This window comes from Coturnix japonica, chromosome 2 (genome assembly GCF_001577835.2).
Source record: "Coturnix japonica isolate 7356 chromosome 2, Coturnix japonica 2.1, whole genome shotgun sequence".
NCBI classification, from domain to species: domain Eukaryota; kingdom Metazoa; phylum Chordata; class Aves; order Galliformes; family Phasianidae; genus Coturnix; species Coturnix japonica.
In genome coordinates this window covers 75,748,269-75,772,285 of record NC_029517.1, presented here as the reverse complement: position 1 = coordinate 75,772,285, position 24,017 = coordinate 75,748,269, and the positions used below count along the sequence as shown (strand labels likewise).

At 39.9% G+C, this 24,017-nt stretch overlaps 1 protein-coding gene across 4 annotated transcripts in view; it reads right to left on the bottom strand.

Moving 5' to 3' along the window:
• GLI3 (GLI family zinc finger 3) overlaps window positions 1–24,017 on the bottom strand; it is a 197,900-nt gene that overhangs the window by 138,959 nt on the left and 34,924 nt on the right. The window lies entirely within an intron of this gene.

The window sequence follows — 24,017 nt, the reverse complement described above, 5'->3', positions numbered from 1 at the left end:
GAGGGTAATCTTTTCTTTGCCAGAATTTGTGACTGCACAGAGCCTGCTCATTCACCTCTCCCCAACCAGCTTGCTGCTCAGCTCAATTCACCCCACACAAAGGCTGAAGACCAGACCTCAATGGACAGAGTGAAACATGTTCAAAACTAGGCTCTCTATTGTGACTGAATTTCTTAACATCTTTTCAAAAAGCGGAGAATGCCTTGAGGCTAAAGGAAGAAACAGGCTAATGGTGAATTGGGAATACTGAGCAAATTTCAGAGCCCTTTCCTCCTAGCTTTTGAGGTTGAAAGCAAGCTCTTTCCTTTCAAGTTTCAAAGTCCTTTTTCCTCCCGCAGTGTCACAGAAGGATTTGAAAAGAAGGTAATTGTGCTCACAGTCCCCCTGATCAGAGCTTACGTCCTATTTCTGGTATTTCGGAATACTTCTTGCAATAATGGTGCATATAGCTCAATCCCTTAACCGTCCTGCACTCTGCAATTGCTCATTAAATGAACAATTGCTGGTATAAAATGCCTTTTATGTTCAAGGTCTGGATATAAGATAAGCATTCTAGTACTCTAAATTTGGTTTACTGAGGAAACTCTCCATCATTAAATTACAAAACTGAAGTCAAAATATCAGTCTTTCCCAGAAAAGCGGCATTTTAGTTTGCTGTGAACCAGAATGAGGGGGAGGAAGGATGTTTAAAAATAAATAAAAAAAAAAGATTGACTACTTAAGGTTCTTAATAGAATAGATATCTAATAAGAAAGCAATTTCCCTCACTTTTAAGGTCTATGTTTTTGCGACCTGGCATTTTTTTCCTTGGAACGACACAGCAGAGCAACTGCCAGGCTCATCAAGACACAGGTATCTGACGCTTCCTGCATACATCTATTGATCACTACTCTCTGGCCATTTTATCAGCAAAGCAGGAAAAAAATGCATCAGTAGGATCGTGCCTCCCTTTTTAAAAAGAGTGCATGTTATAACCAAAGTCTTGTTTCGGGTGGGTACAGCAGCTTAAGCTGAACACTCCTGGCCCTAAGTTTGTCACTTTCCTGCTTTTGGAGCAGCTGCACATGAAGTACACGCTCTGAAAATGCTACCAGAGATACAAAGCGCAATGCTTATAGTGAGCTTTAAAAATAGAGTCCAACCATTTGAGAGGCTACAAAATGTGTTAGATAACAAGTACGCTTCTTAATTTCTTTGCAATGCCTATGCGTACCTTAAAAAAGACTTCTGTGCTTATAAATAGCATACATTATCTGAGCTCACCACTGAAAATGTATAGATTTATATTCCCATTCGTAATGGATTTTCAGCTTAGTTATTTTTACATTACCATATGTATAGTACTTTCCAAAAACTGATTGGTGACCTTTGAAATAGAAATATACAGCTCTTTTCTTTGAAACTTGTTATATTCTTTTTTTTTTATTTGTCATCTTTAATTTTCACTGGAAGAAAAAGGATTTATCAGCAGGATGAAGTATGTACCTATGGACTCAATGTTGAAAATACTGCCAGAATACTCCATCTCCTATTATTTTATATAAATGATATGTATATTCACTGTAAGTCTAGATATGGTACAATTTAATTCAGCCCTTTTCTGAAAGTATGGAGGAAGCCAGAACACAGTGCATCAATATAGTTTTTATGATGTTTGAAAGAGAGCCGGATCCTGAGTTCCTCTGGGTCAGCACCAGAACTGCCAGTGACCAGAAGGCTGCTTCACCACCACCTTAGTGCATTTACTATCAGCTGAACCATGACTTGCAGCCTTTTCTACTGTGCACTCAACTCCCAAGACTCATGGAGAACTGCTAAAAGCATGAAGCAGCTTAGAATACAGGCACATTTTTTCAGGCATCTGGACTGGAGAGATGTCTGTTAGCTTTGATATGTCTTTAGCCCAATTCCTTGATTGTCCACGTGAATTTACACTGCTTGTTGACCTCCAAGTCCTCTCAAATAAAGTCAAGTGGTTCAAATTAAACAGATAAATGTGCAACTATATAAAATAAAAGCTTCATTTTACACAAGCCAATACTTACTGGGTTTGACTGGGGGTCTATTACTACAAACCCTGCCAAAGACTTCTTTAAGCTGCAAAATCCTACTTCAGGAACAGCCAGCTACCCATACACAAAGGCAGACAGCTCTGCGGAGACCTCCTTGCCAGCCTCAGGACTCTCTCTCTCTCAAAAAGCAAACAAGGAGGACACAAGGCAGGGTTCGACTGCCTTGCCGCTGATCCTACATCATGCTGACCAAGGCAATATTTTGTTCTGCAAAATACTTTGCAGAACACAAAGGAAAAAAAAGAAAAAAAAAAGGGAGGAACATCAGTATGAGCAAAGTTACTGACCTGATACTCGAGCCATCCCACTGACTTCAGTGATCCTGGGTCAAGATGTGCAGTTGTTTGCTGTAAACCAGATTTGGGTAATATCCTGGCAATATTCGCCCAGAGCTGCTCAGGTGAGTGGCTGGGCAACCAGGACAAGAAGCCTGAACCTCCAAAACACAGAGTCCCAGCCTCAAGCTTCTGGATTGCTAGCCTCAGTGGAGCTACTGGAGGCAACAGTCCTCAGCAGCATGCAGGGTGATGTTCCAAAGAAATGAGAGCCTCATTTCTGAAAAAAACTGCCCCCTAGCCTATATCCACGTGGGCTTTAAAATAACAAAAACAAACAATTTAAATCAAAGCAGCTGAAAGCCATTTTCTCCCCAAGTTCAGTGCTACGTGTTTCTCCCATTACAGACAGTGGATTATTGCAATGATACTTAACACCACTCACAAGCACAGCCCCCAGTGCTCTGGTTTAGGTGTGAGTGACGACACTGGCTGCTGTGGAAGAAACACTAAACCTCATACCTAGGTATTGAGCAGGTGGTGAAGCTTACCTCCACGGTGCCTACAAGGCCAAATCCTGAGTGCTTTACCCACATCGTAATCATACAGATTCAAAAAAACTTCTCGTTCAAGTAGAGCAAAAGGGATCCACATCCAACATCAGACTTGCCCTAGCTGGTGGGGGGTTTGTGTGGTCTGTGAGCAGAAAACACCTTGGAGATGTTCATTAACGCGGGTTAAGATGGTATCATTAGGTTGATGAGAAAGGGATTCCTAGTAGTAGTGTTCTCTGCAGTTCCAGTAGACAAGAGAAAATAAAGTCTTAATGCAGAAGATATCTGGAGGTAGAATTAATTGGCAAAATTAACAAGTGGCTGCATTGTTTCTCCTTTTAAATCTGCAGGACCAGAAGGTACACAGAAGTATTTCCCCTTCTTGGTAAAATAGATTTTGATTTTGCCACTTAAAAACTGGGAAATTCACAAGACAGAAAAAAAGACCCCTAGCAAAAACAACTTGACTTTTTCATTTCCCTTTCTATAACATGTTCCACTGCATAAAATTTGCCTGCAAGTTACTGTGTGACAGCTCCAAATTAAACTGTTCACTCCAATTCTGCTGATCATGGCCAAAATCAAGCTTAGCACTTCCAGAATATCTCTGGGATTATCACTTCCCTCTAACATCCAGGCTCTTCAAAGAACCAGGAGTCTCAGATATAGTGGAGGAACAACTGCTGACATCAGGATCTGACTATTGGCAACCATTTCTCATCAGGGAAAAGCTCCTCAGACTCTTGCAAGACACTCCAAAGAATCCTGATTTGAAAGCATTATGAAGTTTCTTCCATTAGCCAATTATTAGATTGCTAGTCACTGCTTACTTTGAGCAGCTAATTAGTTACATCAAAGGCACTACAATAAATTCCCAGAAGGGTTTTAGGGGGAAAAATGTATTTTTCAACCATCTAATAGCGCATTTATGCCTATCTTAGGGTAACTAGCTCGTTTCACTCATAGACACTGAGGGACATATTCTGTGGTGCTGTCACATTCTACCAAGCCAGCCGCAACACCAGGCCACAAAGCTGTTTTACAAGGGCATTTGTAGCCCGATGAAAACTACAGTAGCCATGCTTAGAAGTCACAAAAAGAAAAAAAAAAAAAAAAAAGATAAGAAAAGCAGGAATAGGGACAGAAGAGTTATCACCTCCTTGGTGCATCATCCCCAACTTTAATATCGACAAACCACGTACCTCGGCCTCAACAGAATAAGAGAAGTTACTGCCATTAATGTGTTGTACACAAATAGAGCTGATGTTAATTTCCTCTTTTTTTTTTTCCAGTGGGTTCAAACTGCTAAATGCAATCATTATCCAGTCACTAAGCTGTAACATTGCAAAGCCATGCAACCCATCATTTTGAAGGCCAGATATCACCTATTTCATTACAGAACTTATTTATTGTTGTGTCCTTTTACACAGTTGCAGTAAGAATCAGCATTTCCATAATATCTCGGTACTACCGGCCTCTGAAACATATCAGCAGTTCAAAATTACGTTATGGGTTACTCTGCCCTGATTTACAGGGCAAAGTAACAAAGCAAACTCAGCTGAGAACAATGATCTCATCAAGGCTGCAGAGTAAGATGTGAATGATGTATACATATTTTGTGTGCTGAAGTATACTCATACATATTTATGCATACATATATATATACACATTTATGTGTGTACATATGCACACATAAATCCAGCTGTACCACATGTTCCCATAAAATCTAGCTAATTTTAGATGAGATTCCAGATGATACGTGGATGTAAAAAAAGGGGTGGCCAGCAGGGAGAGGAAGGTGATTGTGCCACTCTACTCAGCTCTTGTGAGGCCCCATCTGCAGTACTGCTTCCAGGCATGGGGCCCCCAGTACAGGAAAGATGCAGAGCTCCTGGAAGAAGTCCAAAGGAGGGCCACTAAGATGATCAGAGGGCTGGAGCACCTCTCCTATGAAGAAAGGTTAAGGGAACTGGGCTTGTTTAGCTTGGAGAAGAGAAGGCTCCAGAGACCCCATTGTGGCCTTCCAGTACTTGAAGGGAGCATATAAACAAGAAGGGGAATGGCTATTAACGAGGTGATAGGACAAGGGGGAATGGTCTTAAATTAAGACAGGAGAGGCTTAGGTCAGATACTAGAAGGAAGTTTTTCACACAGAGGGTGGTGACGCACTGGAACAGGTTCCCAAGGAGGCTGTGGATGGCCCATACATGAAGGCACTCAATGCCAGACTGGATGTGGCTCTGGGTAGCCTTGTCTGGCAGTTGGCAATCTCGCAAATAGCAGGAAGGTTGAAACTAGATGATCACTGTCATTCTTTTCAACCCAGGTCATACTGTGATTCTGACCCAGGCCATACTGTGATTCAGACTGATTCTATGATGTTAGCACACAAGTATACACACAGACACACTGGACATCTGGACACAGAAATGAGCTTTTCTCATCCGTCATCACAAGCTTAAATAACTCATGAGGAAAAGAATGCTGCACAAGAAATGCAAAAGTTACAGCTAAGGATGTTTTAAAATTAAAAATAAAAAATAAAAAATAAAAAATAATAATAATAATAATAAAAAAGCAACTCCTCAGAAAGCTCTCAGGTCCTATTAAACCAAAGGATCTGATGCTTTGAATGTTCTTCTTGGCATTAGTCCTTTAATTAAAAATTTCCAAGCTCCTAAACCACAGAAATTAACCTACACTCCTTTTATCAACAGTTTCTCCCCTAACAGCCCCCATTAAGAGGTATTCTGAGAAAGCCAGAAACCCAAAATCACCTCTTTATCTATCAGAAAGACGCATTACGTATGAAAGTTCAGAGTAACACAGATGTATCTCTCTCCTTTCCAAACAGAAAACCCGCCTTAAAACTTAGAAAGTGCTAAATCTTCCCAGAAGCCAATCTCTTTCTCTTCATACCATTCTTTCCTCTCAGTTTTCTAGACTGCAGAGGATGTACAAGTTCTGGCAGAGTTCCATGCTGCCATGCTACCTTATGGAGTTAAGGTCTTCATATTCCAGTCACCAAAAAAATTAGTACCAGATGCAAAAGAATGCCAGACTGGCTCCTGAGCACTGGTGCATATCGAGTGGGCAAAACATTACAGAGATCATTTTATGGGTAGAGAATTAGTTGACTGTTAATGTTTCCTGATGGAAACATTAGGGATGCTTCCAGGGATGAGCAAAACTACTTTTGGGATTTCACTTGTTTAACAAGTTCCTTTGTCTTTTTATCCTTAATGTCCTATTTTAACTTTAAAAGGCCTTGGAGTACTTCTGCAAGCTTTTAATAATGTAATTACATTCAGTTATTTAAATACTTATAACTATCTTAAGCAATATTACATATTTCCATGTATGATCATGCAATGGACACCTGAAATCAGAAACACAGCTAAAACAGATTAGTACTCATATATTCAGAAAAAAATTCCGAACAATGAAAAAAGTGTCACACTCTCTTCCTACCATAACAGCTATGGCAGGTTAAAAGTAATTCTTAACCTGCTAATCGTGTTTTGGTAGCTTCATGCATACTCAATGTGGCAAAAGGCATTATCAGTATATCATTATTATGGTTGGCCACCTAGATTTTCAGGCAACACTCACTCATACAGAAATACTGTTCCAGCCTCTCCCAGAAGTTAAATAAGCACGTAAAACTTAAGTGTGAGAATTCACATTCAGCTCTGGATTTGAAGGTCTCACCAAACTAATAAAATAATGATGACCAAGATTTCTTAAGAGAAAAGTTATTTCTACATAGCAAATAATCACAGTACAGAAACGTAGAAAGTCTATCTGATTTATCTACAAAAAGATCCAGTAAGATCTGAAGGTGGAATATGCTGAAGAGTCAGCCCAAATCACCCTATAATGCTCCAATTCTGCAAAACTAGTGTGCCTTTCATTGATGTAAAATGGTGGTCTGCTATTTGTGCATTCTGTCCGCAAATACACAACTGTTCCTCTACAGAGAAGGAAAATAACTATGAGAAAAAAACACAAAATCAGAAGAAAAATTAAAAAATCAACCCTTCCAAGTGTTCTTCTTCTGACTTCATAATGCTTACACTATCCATCTGTCTGCATTATCAGAGAAATCTCATCTGAGACACACTTTTTCTGTCCCTTCACATCTGAACTACCTTTAGTTCTTCACCATGGCTTAAGCTTCCTGAAAAAAAAAAAGAAAAAAAAAAAGAGCAATAGCAATGGACTCAATCTACCAGTATCCTACAGACTGCTAAACATTGAAGAAATGTTTTTTCTTCCCATTGCAAGACAGAAGCTCCATCTTGCCATCGCCATCAATAATTCCACCCTCCTTTATAGAGCAACAATCACCTTTCGAAAACATAAAGCAAATAATCTGTAAAGATAACCTATAATATAACCTAAACACTTTACATTACCTGAACATAGTCAACTGAGCCACTGCCATTTGTTTTAAGACAGAAAAGCTCACAGACAATATCCTGTGAAATGCAATTAGTCTTTTTAAATGTTCCAGTTGCATCAAAATGGTTTAACTGCTAAGAAGAAATTCCCATTAGAAAATGCTGTTTTTTTCATGGCAAGAAGATGTGATAGACTACAGTGTTCTCACGGCAAAATACATATCAGGTTTGCTTGTTGCAACAGAAGATTTAAAAGATTTTAAAGGTTACCACAGCCAGCTGCAATGAACCGCATACTTCCCTCTTTCCGGCCCTATCTTCAAAAATCATGGAAACAAAGATGTAAACTTGGACATTAAAGAGTGTTAACATCAAAGTACATGCACTACTTTTGAAATTAACCAAAGCAACAATCTAACAGGCACAAATCAGTGGAGTCTATGTAATTTTAGAAACTGCTGAACTGAGCTCTGCTCTGGCCTGCATTTGCTCACTGGCTTTTCAAAGCTCAGTATCACTGTATATTTTTACAACCAACTGCAGATCAAGCAAGCAGCAGCAATGCAACTCACCTCTCCAAGCACATAATGCCTTCCATTTGTTTCTTTTTATCTAATACATTATAAAATCTTTAAGTCTTCATTCATAGTAATTTCCTCTCACTGGGGCAAACGATTGTTTTCAACACATCACTGACTCTGTCATGGTTTTATGACTTTTGCTATCATAACATCATATGATATCATATTCATCACTGGGAGTTAAGGAGTTAATTCCATGGACTGTCAGTAGTTCCAGGTATACCTGGTTCTCAGAAGAGAAGAACTACATATCCCAGAGGACTGTTCACTGTTCTGTTTCTGTTTTCCATTCAGAGGAAATGACCATTCACAGGTCATGAGATGCCCCTTCTTCCCTTCCTGCTCATCATTGTGTGTGTGCTCTCTAGCTATCTCGCCTTCAGCATCAGAGTAAGGCCTCCAGTTTTTGGATACTCTGTCTCTCATTTTATTTGATTTATTGCCCTCAATTCCAATTATATTGCATTACATTATGTCATGTTGCATCCCGGTATCTTACTTAGTAAACTCGTTTTCCTCCTCAGATAGCTGCCGCTGCTTTTTCTTAGGTCCATTTCCCTACCCTTTCCCCTTTTCCTGGTGCATGGGTTCATGGGTCCCCCCGCCTCATTAGTCATAGAAGCTGGCTGAAGCAGCCTGAAACCACTGACAAATTAACAAAAAAGAAATTAACATCCATCATCTCAGACATTTTTCAATCTTCATTCAGCATTGTCCCATCACAAACCCACCAATGACACATTCTGCGGTTCACCAGCACAAGTACATTAGGAAAAATAAGAGTCCTGTGAGAAACCCCAGGAATCCTTCATGTTGTTTCTTCCACTTTCAACCTAGATCACTGAGATTACTTCCTGTGGTTAGGGAAGCTTATGAGCCAACAAGGCCTACTTTTAAGTCACCATGAGACAGTTTATGATTCTGAATCAAAACAAGACGAAACTTATAATTTTACCGGGAAGTTCTAGGAAATCAAGTTTTCAAAGACNAGCTTACTGAAATCTCAAATTAAGTAGAAAAAGAATACATATATATACAAGTGTCTAAAGACCTTACGAAGTAGATACCAATAAAATATATGTAATCCTCTTGTGTCTGACTCAGTATTCCCAAGAGATCTTCAAATTCTCTCATAGAAAATGTTACCCATTTCAACCAGAGACTGAATCACAGAACCACAGAACAACCCAGGTTGGAAGAGACCTCAAAGATTATCTCGTTACAACTGTCTGGCCATGGGTTCAGCTGCCACTCACAACATCACACTGCCCAGACTTCATCCAAGCTGGCCTTGAAAACCACAAGGGATGAGGTCTCTGACAACTTCTCTGGGCAGCCTGTTGCAGTGTCTTACCATCCTCTGAGTGAAGAATTTCTTTCTAACATTTAACCTAAATCTCCTCTCTTTCAGTTTAGATCTATTTCCTCTTGTTCTATTATTATCTACCTGCGTAAAAAATCAGTCCCCCTCCTGCTTGCAAGCTCCATTCAAGTACAGGAAGACTGCAGTTAGGTCTCCTCAGAGCCTCCTCTTCTCCAAGCTAAACAACCAAAACTCCTTCCACCTTCCATCACAGGAGAGGTGCTCCAGCCCTCTCATCATATCTACGGCCCTTCTCTGGACCTGCCCTAACAGCTCCACACCCTTCTTGTGCTGAGAACCCCATGCCTGGACACAGTACTCCCAGACTTTGGTCAAGGAGCTTGTCTTGGGTTTCTGTCAATATTCACATATTCCCCCTTGCTCTCCAAGACAGTTCCAACATCATCTTCAGAACTCTGATTCAGATTTGTCTGAGCATGAATTTAAAGGCATTACCTTACAAGAGCCTAGCTAATGTGCTCCAGCTAACGTAACTCCTGCAGCCAATGAGGAAAACACAGATGGATGTTTGGACAACAATTTGTTTTTTTCTTTTATCTATGCTGTAACTTACTGGTTTCCTTCATGCTTAAATACACTCTTGTATACAAAGTAATCAGAAAATGTTATCTCATAAAACTATCAAACAAATTAGCAGCGACAACATATTAGGGCTTCAGCCCGGGTAGCCCATGCTCCACAACCAGCAAGTATAAACTTCAGGGTAAACAGGAAAAAAAAAAAAGAAAGAAAAAGAAAAAAAAAAAAATGCCCAGGGAAACATCTGGGTCTGGATTCCTAGCAGCTTTGGTACCATATCAACATGCTGCATTAATAGGGCAAACCCCAGGACATACACTATGATGCAGGAATTAAACACTGAGCAACACAGCTGCATTCACAGGGACTGTTCTCCTTCCACATCAATTACCCTAATCTCCTGAGGAAATGCCTGTGAGGTAGGTGTTTCTAAATCAGGCAACTACTAGAAAAAATAATGCAGACAGGTGGTGGACATGCTCTGTTACCAGCCCCTCCAGAACAAAGGCTGCAAAGTGATAACATCTTTATCACACAAGAAAGTATTTAAGAAGAAATGTTAGATTTCTATATCAGAAATTGGGTTTATAGGAAAAAGTGTCTTACCCTAAACTCCTCCAGAAGACAAAACCATTATTCATTTCAATGGAAGTTACAAGCAGGAAACAACGGCAGGAGTGGGCCCAAAGGAAGCTAGGAACAAATCACACCTTTAACCAATAAAACACCCATGCCCAGCAAGTTGTCTCATTACTGAAGTCAGTAATTAAAATTTTAATGGAATGTGAGCAGGCTTCTAAGTCATTATGCAACACACACAGAATGTCACCAATATGGCCAATCATTGGGATACCAGCATTGTGAGGGATACTGAACATCAGCAACTACATCTGCCTCAGACCAAGAACATCTAAGCCGAGGAGGGCTATTCAGGAAAGTCCATCACACAAATGCAACTAACTACATTTGTAGCAGTAAGCTCTTAATTTTTTCTCCCTTCTCCTATACTGGAATGATTTACTTGTAATGACTTGAAAGTAGTTATGGATGTGTTTAAGAGCTGTTTGGATGTGGTGCTCAGAGGGCTGTTAGAGTTAGGGTACTATGGTTAGGCTGTGGTTGGACTTGATGATCTTTGAGGTCTTTTCCAACCTGAGTAATTCTATGATTCTATGATTCATTTCTGCCACAAATGTATGTAAAGCAGAACTCTGATAGAGCTTTTACCAAGCATGGCACACAAAAACACACACTGTTATTAGAACACAAATAATATAGCAGGAAGGAGCTTAACTTGAATGCAGCAACGAGCCCACAAGACACGGCCAAAATAAAGTGGCTTATGAACCACCACATTTCTGATAACACCTAGATCAAGATGCACACAGAAGCTGTAATCAGTGCACTGGGTGTACATGTGTTTACTGAGCAGCTTGTCACTACTTGGTTCTCTTAGAGTTCAGTGTGTGGCCCTACTACTTCATTTATGGCACTGCAATCCAACACTCCAGATAGAATTATTCCCTTTTTCTTGGGCTTTGTCTAGGATTCATCACAACAGTATCTGCATGCTTCATGAATACTAACAAACTGTATTTTACAGTAACTCTGTGAGGTAGCGAAACAGTATCATCACTACTTACATGAACTATTCAGAGTCCCTGATTGTAGTGATTTAGTATAAGAGTGTGAGAACACAAGTTTTTTGAGTATTTACCATCATATGTATTCTATACAGATCACATTTTTAGAAGTTACCTATGAATGAATTTCTTAGCACATACACATGCTCACCTTTCTGAAAGTGAGCTACAAGGCACATACTAAGAAATGCACTAACAATTGGTGGTATTGATTTGCCCCTAGTAACAAGAACTATACATGTACAACACCATCCTGCAAATTTGCACCTTCTTAGCTCATGTGTTTCAAAAGCTGACAGCTGTGAAAGAAGATTTCCTCTATTCTGAGGCGTGTGGAAGATGCCTCTCTCCTAAGCAAGTAACATCTCCTTATGGCAGCACAGAGATACTTTGTCTTAGTTATAAGTTGTCATTAAAAAAAAGAGAAAGAAGAGAAAGAGAGAAAGAGAAAGAGAAAGGGAAAGGGAAAGGGAAAGGGAAAGGGAAAGGGAAAGGGAAAGGGAAAGGGAAAGGAAAGGGAAGGGAAAGGGAAAGGGAAAGGGAAAGGGAAAGGGAAAGGGAAAGGAAAGGGAAAGGGAAAGGAAAGGGAAAGGGAAAGGGAAAGGGAAAGAGAAAGAGAAAGAGAAAGAGAAAGAGAAAGAGAAAGAGAAAGAGAAAGAGAAAGAGAAAGAGAAAAACACAAGGATTTTTATTACTGAGACCTCAGTTTCACTGCAAATGCCGCAAAAGTTAGAAAGTTGGATGGCAGGTTATTAGAGGAAGTACAGCAGGGAAAGAACAAAGGAGGCCTTACTATAATACAAACATAATCTCTTTATTCAGGCCTTCACAATAAAAAGTTGTATGTGTGAGTATATCATTACATAATTAGATACCACTATAATGCACTGGCATGGTGAATTCCATGCTACCATTTTTGATTTTGTGTTCTAAATGTTTTTTTAAAATGTAATGCCTTGCATATGGCTTCATGTAGTTAGTATAAACAAGCAATAAAATAAAGTTGAATACAGCAGCAGTTACGAAATTAGTGCTTCCAATTCAACCCATCAATCCCTTTAAAAAGAGCAAACAAAAATACTCAGCAACAGTTTTAAGTTAACTCCTAGGAGCTAGAGGGCAGAAGATGAATATCTCACCAAGGGTTCACAAGCATTTGCTGATAACAGCACATTTTGCACGTTGCGTCCCATTCTAGTCTTCGAAAAAAAATTGCTCTTGTGAGAACAAACTTTCTGTTTCTTTTACTGAAGAGTGGAAGACGTCTTAAACACTTTTTCATTTTAAAATGCTTCATTTTTCCCACCATTATCTCCTCACTCTAGTGCTATCCGCTATACCCACATTTCTTTCCAGAAATACCTCATCTCAGTCATTCTTTATGGTCAAGACATGTTAGTCTCAGTCTCAGCTCTTCCTTAAGTTCCTTGTGGGGTGACTTCTTGTTCAGCTGTTTCCAGCTTCTCTATGTCTCTTCCTTCATCTTCAGTTACACACATCAACCAGAGTGACTTGTTCCTGATGATTCCCCATCTCTCCCTCTAGGGTCCCCATCCAATCTCTAACAGAGGAATACAGACAGAGATAGGGTATTCAGAACAATAGTAATCCTGGCCACCTGTTTCCAGTGGGCTCTTCGTTTTCCCCCCTTTTTTGTTTGACATTGTTAACATTGCAGCAAAAGCTTGATGTCTTTTAAGAATTCCCCTCTGTCTTCACTGTTGCTACTTCCAATAATGATCAGGGTACACCAGTTGACTGAAACCTCTAGAATCTCTGGTCTTGTGATCATCTGGATGAGGAAAAGCACATGCATGCTATCTTGCTGAGAACACTCTTGTTTTTAATCCTGGATGAGTAGAGATGGATGAACTGTACAATACCGTTAATTGTCACTGTTCCTAGATGAGTTATTAAAGCTGTGGAATAATTAATTCACACCCCATCTATCTTCTTACATTGTCTGGATAATTACCATGTTAAAGAAACACAGGTAGAAGTGAGAAGCAGGAAGAAAACTTCAGAATTTTTCCCCTTTTGGCTGTGAAACAGCCCATTGCTTGGAGGCAGAATTGGAGAAGAAATGCAGTGAATGGGTACGTGTGGGTGTTTGTAAAGACAGCAAAGGATAACCTCAGTAAGTCATGAAACATGCCTAAGCATTTCTGCCTAGCTGGTATATGTTTATTTTTAATCATTCTAATTGTAACTTGCATTGCCAGAATATTACATTTCAAACTCGGAGGAGGCTCTATTTATCTCTGAGAGACAAGAAGTTTAAAGAATTGTTACCATCATCTTCTAATGGCTTACAAGTCCGGAGAGAAAATCAGGCACAGGGCAGAACTGGGAGTTGTTTAAAAAAAAAACAAAAACAAAAAAAAAAAACCTACTTCTTAGCTCTACAAACAGATCACAGAACAGCTCTTTACTCAAACCAGATTTTAGATGCTTCCTTCCGTGCACAGTACATATGGCTTGCATCTATTTCTTCTTTAAAAGAGAGTTACATTTCTTCCTGTTAGTAAACACATCAAGGATTCTATGAAAACTAGCAACAACAAAACTTTTCCTGCTTTTAATGTACAATGTAGATTGAACGGGTTTATTTTAAATAGGAAATCATTTCTCTAACAATATGCATGAACAGAATGGCTTTACAGGAGGGAACTACCAGGTAAAAACAGGCTTACATAAAACTGAAAATGTGCTCATTTTTATGCAACTGACATTTGAGGAACTTGGTGTCTGGCAAAAAGTACTCTGACAAAGATGATGAATTTAACTTGAGAAGAATATACTTGTGTTACCTTTTCCCCTCGACACTCCTTACTCTCACACCTTTCTCCTTATTGTGCTGCTTCTTTTATTCACCACCCCTTCCTTTCTTGCCTTATTTCCTTATCAGAAAGTCACTGCTGAGTAAAATATGAAAAGTAGCATGTGAGCAAATCATGCCTTCCCACTGTCCTATCATCCCTTCCTCTTCCACCATTCCATAAAGGAATCCAGAAAGAAACGCTGATAGCAATTTTAATGTCAACAAATGAAACATCAACAGTTTTCATGCTTCAGGCTTCTAAAATATCACAACATTGTTCATCCACTCCCCCAACTGGCTCTAAAAAATGTTGTTGCATACAGATGATAAAGAGGGGGGAGATGTTGCATATTGGGTAGGTGGTGCCTGCGTACACCTGGGGTGGAGTCAGGGAGGTCACAAGGGTCTGCCAGGGGTGGTGACCTGTACCACTATATAGGGTTTGTTGCGAGGCATTAAACTTGTACTTTCGGTGTTATGCACTGTGAGTGTGTCCCATCTGTTTCCCCATGCGCGGAGGTACGGTCAAGTCACTAGGCAGCCTTGACTTGTCACCAGATCGGGAGGCAACAAATGTGGTGTCTTTCCTAACCTCCTCAACTTGGTTTCAAATAAAGTAGTAAATCTGACTACACATATGCAAAATTTCAGATTATTAGTAATGTCCTCTGTCCATTTTGCACACAGAAGGTGAAAACAGAAGAAATCTGCTTCAAAAAACAAGCAAAAAACTACTTCAGAAATTAAATCGCGCTAGTGTGAAAGATAAATGAGTCTAGTAGAAACCCAATAGCAAATAAGAGAGAACAGATGTGGAGAGAAAGCAGGATCTGGGGACAAGTAAAAAAAAAAAATGCTATCCTCTGCTGGAAAACAGTAAGACAGGGGGTCGGGTAATGAACAGCAAAAAGGAAGTCCCAGCAGACCACGTGGGCTGCCAACCTGTACGTGTGGAATTGTCCTTTACTGCTGGCACAAGCCTGGAAGAGAACACAAAAAGGGTGCAGAAGCAGACAAATCTATAACCAGGCTGGTGTTGAAATGCTCTACAAATAAACACCAATAACTATGCACACAAGAGAAAAATATGCCATTGTGATGGTGACAACTACATACAAACAGAGCGATGAATTTGGGAACAGTCAAAACGGCAGCTACAAGCCAGTAATTTTGAACAAAAAGGTCTAATATATCCACCCAACTCTGACAGACTAGTTATTTGATACTAACTAGGCTTTGACAACATCATGGCATGAAGAGGCTGTAATGTGGGACAACGGACAGCAGTAATTTATCCAATCTTAACACAGACTTTTGTTATCAAAGCTTGGCATCAATACTGTACTGTACTTTGAAAGCCTCCCACTCTTGTATTTCCAGAGTTGCTACTATACCAATCACTATGACTTTTCCAAAGCATCCAATTTACCCTGCAAAAGGCACATAATAAACCACATGCCCAAAGCTCTCATTAACAATAACCTTTTTCATCCACTCATCCATCCAAGATAGGAGCACACAGCACGTACTTTCAGGCTTTGCCCACTTCTCCTCTTCCCATGGCTGAGCTGCACAGAAATCACTACACACAAAAGCATCACAACTGAATCCTTGTTTTCTTGGATACCATACAACTCTTGGAATGCTACAAAGCAAACATCCTCCACCACAGAAGAGATACAAATAAACAAGGCCACATTCCTACCCAGCTTGCAGACAACTGTACACCACACATATTGTCATCACTTACGTTTTACTTTCAACCTTTTTAATCAGAGCTCTTGTCCATATAATTAGTACGCTTCATTCAAAATAGATGACCACAAGCACAGAACAAAAGCAAATTTGCTGTGCCTACACAGCAAGCCATCTGGAAGAACCCTTACTGGCCAAACCACTTGAGCTTTTCTTGAGCTGGAAATACCTGGCCAGCTGCCCCTCAGCCTCTTACTAGAAGAGAGTAGAAGCAGGCAACTGAGACAGAATAAGACAGAACACTGGAATGGCTCACTGCAAGAAACTGAGTGAGACAACAACTGCCTAAACCAGACAAAAGACAGTTCCAGGAGCCCATCATAATAAAGGCACTACCATCTGCTAACAGAAAGCAGATCTGAGCTGCTCCTAAGCTGCTGGCCCTGATTAGCTCTCAGGATCCAAACCACATCTTTGCTTACAAACTCTCCTTAGAAGTTGTAGCTTAGATGGTAAAAGAGAAAGGAGTCTTCAACAGAAGACTTATGTACAGCCCCTGACATCTATCCTTCCTTAGCTGAGATAAACGCTTCTCAGAATCAGAGAGACAACATTTGAAAAAAGGAAAATTTAGGACCACGATATCCATAAGGACAGCACTTCAAAGTGCTGCTTGTTTGAAGTATGAGTAGTAACTGTAAAAAAAGTGAAGTTCTTGTGAATGAAATAGAGCAATAAGAGGGAAAAAAAATACTCCTAGCATTTTGCAATATGCAATATTGCAAAACAGAAAACTAGAGAATAAGATCTAGTGCAACTCTCATGTCAGCTAGTTAAAGATATATAAAGTTTGCAAAGTAATAAAGCTCATTTCAATAGTGAGAGATAAAGATATATCCTTTCTATAGTAAAATCTCTGCATTGAGGATTTCTCACCAACAGCACCCTACTCTTCAAGACTTCTCTGTTTTCCCAGTCATACAGTAGCAGTCACTCCCGGGTAATATGTCTCTATAGGACACAAGCAGCAGCATCCAGTTCCTACAGCTCAAAATTTGAAGCATACATACCAACATAGAGAGGAGACACTGTCAATGGAAGAGCTGGCGTAACACCCCAGGAGCTGGTCAGAACCCCACTTAAAATGCTCATCATGATCTTTGAAGAACTAGAGGCTGTGCAGTCAAAAAATATCCTTTGTTGTGGCAGTAAAAATGAATCAAGCTAGGCACACACATTTTGACAAACATTAAAGCACAAAGAAACTTCAGTTCAAATGCAGTGCTTGAAGACTATAGTGTTTACCCTATGCGACCTTGCATGCCTGATTCTGACACACACAAGCTTGATACGCTGGGTCAATATTAGTTCAAAACACTCTACATTTAATGTCAACTGCTCTCATCTCGATTTTTATCGAGTCAGATGGAGTTGTTGCATCCAAAATCCAAATGTTTTGTTTTACACCTTTCCTGTACAAATTGTTAAAGGCTTTGCACTGTTAAGCATCTGGCAAAAGTTGATTACACACCATTAAATCTCTCCTTGCACAGGAGCATAAATGGGTTCAGGGCAGCTATTAACATATGCCAAGGTAAAACAGCATCATCCAGCGAGATCTCTATTTGGAAGAACATCTTAAACATTGAAAAACAAGGCAAAACACATATCTTAATCTGTTCAACATTACACCTCCACATTTAACATCTGCGCTGTTATTCTTTCACTTAGAAAACTTCCCACCTTCCTGGGTGAAAAGGAAATATGTGACCTGATCCTTTAAAATAGGATGTTTTCAGCAAGTTTTCAGCTTGAAACAGTAAGCACCATCTAGGCAACAGCCAAAGAATGTATATTTGACTTAGGCAACAGAGCTGCCTGAGAGTATTAAAAAACAAAAAGGTACAAAAGGTACTCGCATGCCCCAAAATCATTAATTTCAAAGGAAACTACAGCAGTGTATATCCAACCTCTTATGAACGTAATCATTATACAGACTTAGAATCTAACAGTCTTAATATTTACAAAACATGTCATGACAGCAATTGCAAAAATTCTCTCTCCAGAAGAGAATAATTACACATCTTCTGGCTGCTCCTAATGCATTTCAGAAGCTTCAAGGAAGCAGATATTATATAGCCATTCAGAAAAGTAGCAGGGAGGACACACCTGGTCAGCAGTTTTTCCTATTAGGAACTAAGAAAATATTTGTGGAGCTGCCCATTTAGCTACAGATCACATTCAAACTGCCACACACAGAGGTACCACATCCTTATTACCATTAGAGGTTCACAGAGGACAGCATACAATCCCACATCTTTTACAGACTTCCACAGTAGAATCTGCATTATGAGGTTATGAGCACAGACAGGCAACCCATGAGATCTAAATTATACATACAGCTTTATCTATACAAGTTCATGAAATACTCTGAAATAATAAAGTTACTGGATTTCAACGGAGTCCACAGAACTCACGTCTTCAGCCTTGCAGTTTCCCAAAGACATACTGCCAGATACAATCAGACACATCAAATACTCACCAGTAGCTCATATAGCATTCATTAAACATCATTCTACCCTTTTTTGCAAGGAAAACCCAGGGATGTTCTCCACCCACACACTCCAGCCCAGGCTGCAGAGAACTAGAAGTTTAAAAATAAAAGGAAATGGTTTCTCTTCTATTCCCTGAATTTATGATCAGTCTCAGCAATATGAAACAGAAAGAGCTGTCATGTCTCCAAAAGTACTCCCAACACTACAGCATGATCCCTCCAAAAATATTCCCATTTCAGCTGAGAGAAACTGTCTCGATGCTTGATGTACAAAACATCAGAGTAAGGACTGTTTTTTCTGTGTTTTTTTTTTACTGTAGTTGTTACATCACTCCTAGAAACATGGGAACATGAATATCATCAGTGACTTTTTCTTGGAGCTTTATCCTAAGGAAAACAAAAATGGGACTTGTGCACATTTGTCATCACACCGAAGAAATTTCTGGTGGTAATAATTGACGAATCATGACACATTTGTTCTCTCCCACTCCTGTTTATAAACCACACAGATCCCATCACTGCTACCAGCCCTTCACAGAAGGCACTTGGCAGCCACAGACCTCTTCAGCAGCACATACTCCTTCACTCGTTAATCATTCTGGCTTTTCACAAAGCCCTTTGATATGACCCTTGTCATTGCTATATCTGAAGACAATGCTTGCTCACTGCACTGGCGCGCCAAAAAAAGCAATTGTTCTACAAGCCACAGTCCAGTCTTGGAGCCTTCTTGAAAACAGCAGCTTCCTCTTGGCTTAGTCTGCATCAGTACCCAGGATGGTGGTGAAATGAGAGAGAGAAGCTGTTCCACATCTGATTGTGGTCTCAGAGGAAATGCTTGAATGATACTGTTAAATTTCCGAACTGAAAGGCAGAACGCTTTTGAGAAAGAAATTATTAAATGGCAATGAGGACAGGACAGCAGGTAGACTATCAGTCAGGACGATGACAACAACTAAATAGACTTTTAGTCTTTTATTGTACTTTTAAATACACTCTGCACATTTGTCAAACTTTGTGGCACCTTTACAACACGTCAGATTGTGGTCATTTCAAAGTCACAACCTCAGTTCTTCTGAACTGCAGGACTAACCAAAGTCCTAAAACGTCATTTAAGAAATCAACTTTTCTTAATACTAGCACTTAGAATTAAGGTAAATATATATAAAAAGATGGCATTTGCTTCTAACCTTAATTTGACACTGCACAATGCTTACAGCTTGTAAGCACTACTGTCATGCAGCTGTAGAGAACTGCAGTGCCTGTATCTGCAACCATTTATATGAAGTGATTCAGAGATCTTTCTATGTTTTGTGTACATTGGCATATATTGAGGGCATGTTATGCCTATTGTGGTGTCCGTTTTTCATTAAATAGGAAGACTTCTTCAGAAAGTAAATACAGCTTTTCGTAAGAGCCCCGAGGCATTTATTCATCACCTTATCTTGTTCCAAACAGTTTTTCAACAAAGATATACAATAAAGGAGCTCTCATTTTGCTAGTTGCATAAAGTATTTAGAAACAGTGAATGAAAAGGAGGAAATTCGGACGTACATATTTTACCACTCCCCTTTCTTTCTAAACATATTAGTAGTGTCCTCCATTTCATTCCATCCTACAGTTACTGGATTAACTGAGAATTCTGTGCTCAAAGCTCTCACGGGAAATGAAAATTCACTTAAATGAAGAGAAAACATGAATTCCTGTTCCTGTAAACAAAACAGAGCTCTTCTCCAGCTCTAGAAAGCTGCAGGAGTATGATTTCTCATTTACTGATGATGGTAGTCATTTCTGGTCATTATATCAAGCAGTGAATAAAGCATCAGAGACAGGTAACAAAATAAGGTTACACTGCCAATGCAGCAAACTAAGATAAGCAGCCGGGTTGAGATGCAAGGAAGATTATACAAGACAACTCCATAAGAAAGAGCACTGGGAAGGCAAAGCTTATCATATCTTCAGAATTGCAGGGCAGCATTCTAAATCAGATACAGTGGAAAAAAATGAAAAAGGAAAAAAAAGGGAATGGAAAAATCACAATGAGCAAGAAAAAAAAAATAGAAGGGTAAACAAAAGCTGGAAACAACAGGAAGCTTGAAAAGAAATGTTTCAAAACACTTCTGATTTCCTGATCAAAGGTGGACAAAATGGTAACTTGAGAAAATCAGGAAAAGGAAGAAAACAAAGAGGGCCAGTTTTGCCAGAGCAAGAAAAAGCAGCTAATTAAAAAAAAAAAAAAAAAAAAAAAAAAAAAAAAAAAAAACAGCAGTACCAGTTCTAAAATGCAGAAATGCAGCATAAGCCCAGGGAGGTGGTGGAGTCACCGACCATGGGAGTGCTCAAGAAACGTTTGGATGTTGTGTCGATGAATATGATTTAGCTGGGAAGTATTGGTAACGGTTGGACTAGATGATCTTCTAGGTCTTTTCCAACCTTGATAATTCTGTGATAAAAAAAGAATCAGGAGAACAACAAGATCAGGAACCGTTGCCCGTTATCTTCATCCAGTCCACAATGTGTTCTCCTATATGTCATGGTTCCAAATAAATCCAGCAACTGCTCCTATTTTTCCTCTTTCCTCCTACTCCAGCAACCTTATCTCCCCAGCAGCAGCACAGCGTCACAGAATCATCAAACTGCTCAGGTTGGAAAACACCTTAAAGATCATCAAGTCCAATCACAGCCTAAACAGTACTACCCTAACTCAACTCACTGCTAAATCAGGTCCCTGAGCACCACATACAGTTCTTAAACACATTCAGAAGTGGTGACTCAACCACCTCCCTAGGGAGCTATTCCAGTGCTTAACAACCCTTTTGGTACAGAAGTTCTTTCTGATACCTAACCTAACTCCCTTTGCACTACTTAAATCTCCTGCTGTTCTCTGCTGGGCAACTTCACTGGGAACTCTGACACCAAAAAGCCAATGTCAGTAGACTTATGCTGTTTTTGTACATGGTGCTGTATTTCCATGTTTACCACTACACAGTACACCAATCATCACGTGTAGGCTTCCGATAATGAGAACCCTAGTGGCTCTCAAACTACTTGCAAATTGAGTTTTCCTGTTGTGAGAGTCATCAGCTGGGGCCTGCCTGAAGATTCTCATGAACAGATCCGGGAGAGAAGTTATTTTTGTTTCAGATTTATTTGGCTTCCTCAAGAAAAAAACTCTATAGGCCACTTCTTATGCATGAGGTTGCTTCAGCAAAAATGTTTGCATTTCAACTCAAGCTGTGATCTCATCATCTCTTCCATCTTAAATCACTCATACAGACTATTTTTATAACTCTTGCCATTCTAACCAAAACATGACATCACTCTTTCTATAAGGTGTAAAAATGCTGCCTCTCTTCCACACACGGTATTAAATTACTTCATTAGTCAGAATGAAATTCAGTGAGTCTCAGAAGCAGGAAGAGTAGGACTGGAATTTTGGTTCAAAATGCTAAATAATATGTTAATTAGTCTGTCATTGAGTTGTCTCTCCATTATGCACTACTTCATTGTTTAGACAAAGGGCCCTCTTTTGAATATCTATTTGTAGCTAGGATTTTCTGGTTACTTCTCTCTAACTTCAGTTCTGTTACTCTATTTTTTTATATTTAATTTCTGATTAGCCACAGATGTCCTCTTTCTCAAGAAAATGCTCACATGCTCATATTTTCTATTCCTTGTAAGCTTGCCTCTTTCCTCCACCCATTTGTTCTTTCTTCTAGGCATCTCATCTATCACTTGTGTAGCTCTTTCAGCTCTTTTTAACTCCTACCCATCTTGAGTTTTAAAACATTTCCCTCCAGCTTTTTTCAATCCAGTTGTCATTTCACTTATGCTAAATTCCCAAGTCTCCCTTTGTTTCCGTATCTGCCTTCATCAAACATTTTACTTCCCAACCTCCCGTAGTTCCATCCTCATAGCCCAGGACAGAGCCATGCCCCTAGCAAGGACTGTGAAGCACAGAGAAGGAAGGAGAACCAAGTTATGCAGTGAATGAAACTTCAACCTGACATCTCACGTTGAAGAGTTATGGCCCTGAGCTGCCCCACTGCCCCTGAGCCACTGTTGCCTGGTGTTGATCTTCTCTCTATTCTGAAACACAGGAGCAGGTGTGTGGCTGCAAAGTGACCTCAGCTCAGGAGCCAAAGTGGCAAAGGGAACAAGGGCATAACCTCACCTTAGGAGACCTCAAGATCCACCTCCTCCTTCCCATGCTGCCTTCAAAACAAAGTAGTTCCCTTCCTGTTTCTCCTCTCTCAGCCTAGCAGAGAACAATCAATGCACCATGCCAGCTTCTCTATGATCCAGGCTGCCTAATACATACTGTCACCCTGGCTAAGACCTTCACCTGTACTACCTACTGCCTTTTACCACAGTAACAACACACCACAGAGGTAAAAGGCCTGGGAGAGCAGCAAGAGCTCAAGCCAGCCTTTTATGGGGACACAGCCAGCACACAACCCCGGGCACCTCCAGGCAGAGGGCATTTAGACCATTTCCCATTTATAGACAGCTTGTAGAAAAGGCTCTGAGTTGGCTTATTATCCTGACTCCTCTGATCCTTCAGCTGCAAAGGTGGATAATGGACAAAAAAGTAGGCAAGATTCTTCTAATGTGAAGCAGACTGATAGCTGTATCCTGAGCAAAAGTGATGACCACAGGGAAGTAGCACATGCACATCAGTGGGCCACATACATACTGAGGTACCCTCTTAAATGTGTATGTTAGACAATTCCATGCATGCACTCTTTCACAGAAGTATCTAAGAACTCTGAAAGCTTTATGTACAAAAACATGATCAAAAAATTAAATCCAGAGTCAGAGAGCAAGATAATCATCCTCAGACTGCAAATGGTTTCATTCAGAGTTTTTGCTCCCTGCACAACAAGGCTGCCTCATATAGACCATAAAAGACAGCTTAATATTTAACAGTGATTTTTTAAAAATATCTGGCTATTATAGGAGTCCTTTTATTACTCAGAAGCAATTAGGGAACAGCATTTACAGGCTCTGTAAAGCTGTGCACAGTGACTAAAAGGCTGGATGGAGTTGATCACAGCCAGAGCAAATCACGATTGCTTTTAAAAAATTTAAGAATCTCACGTCGTGCTTAACAAATCTTAGGGAAGTTCCCAGAAACCACTTCCAAAAGGTGCACTATGCAAAGTGCTATAGAACTAAACACAAAACTTCTTTCCAACTTTCTTCAAAACCAACATAAATCAAGAAGTGTCATTCAGTGAAGCAGTGTTGAGACAGAACAAATGCAAGAGTCCGAGAAACTGTAATTATGGCAAAGGAGTTTTCTTCTCTTCTTGGCTGGCTTATAATCAACATGTGTCAGATATTCCTAAGACTAGGAGAACTCACTGAGAGCAGACTTGCAGGGAATGACTTACAGGCCCTGATGGACAAAAAGCTGAACATGTGCCAGCGATGTGCTTCTACCTGGCCTGGAAGGCCAACAGCACCCCAGGCTGCATCCACGGGATCCACCCAAGTGTGGTAGGGGAGCTGATGGA